Below are 5,000 nucleotides of genomic sequence, written 5' to 3' on the forward strand. Positions count from 1 at the left end.
TAACAGTGTAATTTAGAATTAATAATACAATTTTAATAGATTTTAATAACGTAGTATATGAGGAACACTTGCGTCTTAGCGAAGAGTTTGTTTCATTTCAGCTGTCAACGCAAAGGATAACACGATGACAGGTCTGGAATAACAATTGCTGGGTTTTCCGTTTTGTTTTGAAAACATGCCAGTCATAATTAGCCAGTAGAAATTTTGTTTCATCTTGTTAGATTTCTGTAAAAGCTTTGTAACGGCTCTGGTCACGTATGCAATTTTGAGAGTAAGACCTTATGATTGATTGCGTCATGTTCTGTAAGACTGCATTCAAAACGCTTTGCCAGAAGTGATGTCACCTTGCTTCCTTCTAGAATTTTAGTATCTCAAACCCAAAATGCCTTACTGACATCATATGACTGTTTCATTTCTACTGGAATCCTAGGATTAATTCATATTCATTCTAATTAGAGAGACCTTTAGCGGTGGTTCCCTCACTCTCTCTCTCGTTCTTCAAAAGAGAAAAATATTGATGTAGAATATTTGCGGTCACTGGTATTAAATATAGCTTTTGAGATCTGATTATAGGGAAAGTGTAAAAATTTGATTGTAACAGCACCTGATAAAAAAGTGTGTTTTGTGAATCGAAGGATCCTTCATGTCCTGTGATTTTACAAAGGTTTTCACAAGCTTGTGTAAGGTAAAGTGAATTTGACTTATTATTACCATGGTATAATAAGGTGTATAAGGAAATTTTTGCCTAAGTGAAATTATTATTGATAAATCTTTTTGTGTATTTTTGTGTGTTCTTGTGTTTGCAATCTCTTGATTTTTGTTGGTGATTTAACATTTGTTTACTTAGCATTTTAAATATTTCTTAATAATTTAACATTGTATACTTGATTTAATTTTCATTTATTAAGATTTTCTTTTTGAAACTTGAGTAATTCTTGATAGTTTAAATTTTTCTTGATTAATTTAATTTCTTTGTAAATTAAAGTTTTTGTGATTTAATTTTGTTTAATAATTTAATTCAAGAAATAATCAAATTTTGTGTTGTTTTCAAGTAATAATAAATTTTTCAGATTGTGGAGTCTAATTATAAATTTTGAATTTAACAATAAATTTTTCTATTTAAAATTTAAAAAAAAACAGTGTTTCATTTATTGACCACCAGTGAATAGGATTAATTATGTGTATAAGGCAAATTGATAAACATGTTTTGTTCCTTTAGTTTTGCTGAAGTGAATTAAGACCAGGGAAACAGTTAAAGTTGTTTGATGGAGTGATGCCCTTTTATTCTAGTGTATTTCTTGTTTAAACCTCACAATTCTTTTGATAAACTTAGTTTGATTTTTCACACAATTAATGAGTTTTTAAGGGATCACTGTTACCTTTAGAGTATTCAGTCATAATTCTTGTTGTCATGAGAGTTCAGGTATCTGGCTGGAGTGAGGTATATATTTGAAATCTGTGATTAGTTGTGTAATAACCAGGTACTTGGTACATCTTGACAATATATATATATATATATATATATATATATATATATATATATATATATATATATATATATATATATATATACATATAAATACATACATACATATATATATATATATATATATATATATATATATATATATATATATATATATATATATATATATATATATTAGACTATTTCGTGGTCATAAACCTCCTCATAAAACTGCCATCTTTATGCATAAGCATGTGTTCTTTGAACTCAAAAATAGTGTTGTCTTGAATAAATTACACGGTGTATGTGTATGTGTGTTAAAATTCTGATATCACATTCTTATATCTTTTATTCACATTCCATACCAAAAACAAAAGACAAAAACAAAAAATCAGGATGATTTTCTACTTACACTTGAAGGTAACAGTGAGCATACTTATCACATACACATTTTCTAGCTGAGACCATAAGCCTTTCCTTTGGCCTTGAGAAGAAGACTTAATATACCATATTTAGCACCTTTCCACCATAACAGGAAATATTTCTCATTACATTGAAAGTGATTTCATTATAGTATGATATTTCTTCTGGTAATTCTTCTTCATTTCTCTCCTAAGGTTCAGAATGAGCTGAACTTCATCATTTTTTATGCGTTTAAATCGAACCATTGATATAAAACAATAATCAATTGAAGACACAAAATATTTTTACCCATTTTTTTAGCAGGAATTTTTCTCATCTATATAGATCATAGAATGACGCATATATATTGAAACTTACTGTCAACCAGTACGTCACGTCTTCATGAATAAGATTTGCATTATCATATGGGAATACCTTGAAAAACAGAGATAAAATATAACATTTCATTCTAACTAAACGTTAGAAATAAATTTCATACGGCCTATAAAATCCAACCGTACGACGTCAACCGATTTACTTCATCCAATGTTTATTGAATCAGCTTTCCAGAAACCAATATCGGATTCACTTTCTCCACGCAAGTCATGAATATGATTTAAAGAGTTCTGCTACAAATGGCGTAATCCGAGAGAGAGAGAGAGAGAGAGAGAGAGAGAGAGAGAGAGAGAGAGAGAGAGAGAGAGAGAGAGAGAATTGCACTTTACCATAATTCGCAACAGAAGTATATTTCTTAAGGCTTTATATCTCTGAAATGTGATTTACCGGCAAGAGAATTTCGGAGGTGATACAGGACTGTAATTCACTCGGATTTGGTTCATGAATCCCTTACTCTGAAACTGAAACTGGGGACTTGTCTGCCTGCTACTAGTAATACTACTGCTATTAGCAGTAGTAGTACAACTAAAATTGCTTCGAGGTACCATAAATTGAAGAGTCAATCTACCAAGCATATCGAAGAATCTGTTACTATTTAAAATAATAATATCCCGGGAACATTTCAAAGTAGCACTATCTTCCGAGTTCCAGATTGTTTTTGACAAGTGGAGAAATCGAAGAGTTGCATTACAAGGTTCACCTTTCCACGGAAGCAATTACTCGCTACAAACAATCCTTCTCGAGTTCGGAAAGAATTTAGGGAGGAAGATTTTGGTTTTGGCTTTTACCAAAGTAAATGATGATTAAGGGATATGGTTTTAAAAGGAAGCTGTTCTCTGTTACTACTGTTTATCCTAGTTCCTTTTCTACCATTGATTTACAACATAACCTTTGTTTTCTGTTTGAAGGATGGATAAATAGCAAAATGAAACTCTTCTGTTTTACCTAACAATTTCCCCAAAGGCTTCATTAAGATAAAATCAGTTCTGTATCAATACAACTTTTTTCAAAGAATATAATTGTCTGTAAATTTACATGTTTAAGGACTAAAAAACATAAGATTCTCATAATTTATATTTTTTATACTCAAGACACTCTAAATAGTTCTTACCATGAAATATTTTATATTCATCTCATTTCTATTTTTAAATCCTTACACGTACACACATACACACACACACACATATACGTATATATATATATATATATATATATATATATATATATATATATATATATATATATATATATATATATACACACATATATATATATATATATATATATATATATATATATATATATATATATATATATATATATATATATATATATATATATATATATATATATATATATATGGTGTGTGTGTTTATTATATGTGCCTGCATGATCCTCTTCGAATCATTTGCAAAAAAAAAAATTGTATCTATATTACGTTATATGAAACAAATTGTACATTATTTTCTCACTGAGAGAGAGAGAGAGAGAGAGAGAGAGAGAGAGAGAGAGAGAGAGAGAGAGAGAGAGAGAAGGAGAATTTTCATGTAAATATTATATTCATGCGAAGAAAATAAGTATCTGAAAACAAAACAATAAAGAGATAACAAGAAAGAATGGTGATTATAAAAGAGAAGAGAAAAACCGGGCTAAAAAGCCTCTTTAAAGTATATGAGGAGGCCGTCGGGCACCGTAAAAAGTGGCACCAAATGAGCTCTTTGTATAAAAGGAGAATGCTGTTGATCGTGACCTAAATTTCCCAGACAATCCTTATCGCCCGGTATTTATGTTCTTTTTCTGTTAATTTGCCTAAATAAATTCCTGTGGCTTGATAAAACAAAATTAACGTTTATTTCACTTGCTAAAAATTACAATAAAGCAGGATTAAAACTGTTTCGTTAATTTATCATGTATTTCATCTCTTTTGAACGAGCAATTGCGGATAATAACACGAGAATTTATTTCCTAATGCTGCGCATTCTGTTTATATACCTACATCATGTTTCAGTGTGAAAATAGCACCTTTTGTAGAGCGGGATACAATAAACAAACCCCTCCACATTTAGATACATATCATTTCTTTATTAACTTCTCCAAAATCCTATTATTCTTACAATCATCACTGTTAAATTTCATATCTTTTTGGTAAAAAGAATGTTTCTTATAAACTATGGTTTCAACAAGTCAAATACTGCAACTGTTACATTTAAGTGTAAAATCATTACATGTCAATGCCTAATAAACTGTAATATTTATTTCATCAAGGAAATGAAGTCAATTTAATTTTTTGTTTTTGGCGGGGTTTAAATAATAACTGCAATTCCACTTCGCCTCTACATTTTCCTGATTTGTTTGGCTCTGTTATTATTTAGGAGATTAATATATGCGTCGGACAAGAAAAACCTGTTTTATTTATCGATTCTTACAGGGCCCTGTCTTTTACAAAAAAAAAAAAAAAAAATAAGTAAATAAATTTCTTCCATCCCCTTATTAATGTTTTCCATATTTCAGTTCAAATTTGCTTTACTGTTAAAATTCATAGTTTTTTTTTTTTTATCTCGTTATGGTTTACTTTATCTTCAAAGAAAGTCAATAAAGGAAATTGTTCAAGAAAAGAAATTAGACAGAGTGTGCTGTAGAGGGGCAAGATAAAGAACAGAAGCATGAAGCTCTTTCTTCATCACTGCTCAGTTTCAAAGGAAGAAATGCATTTTAAGCAGACACTTTCTTTAAATGC

This window comes from Macrobrachium rosenbergii, chromosome 8 (assembly GCF_040412425.1).
Source record: "Macrobrachium rosenbergii isolate ZJJX-2024 chromosome 8, ASM4041242v1, whole genome shotgun sequence".
Classification (NCBI taxonomy): Eukaryota; Metazoa; Arthropoda; class Malacostraca; order Decapoda; family Palaemonidae; genus Macrobrachium; species Macrobrachium rosenbergii.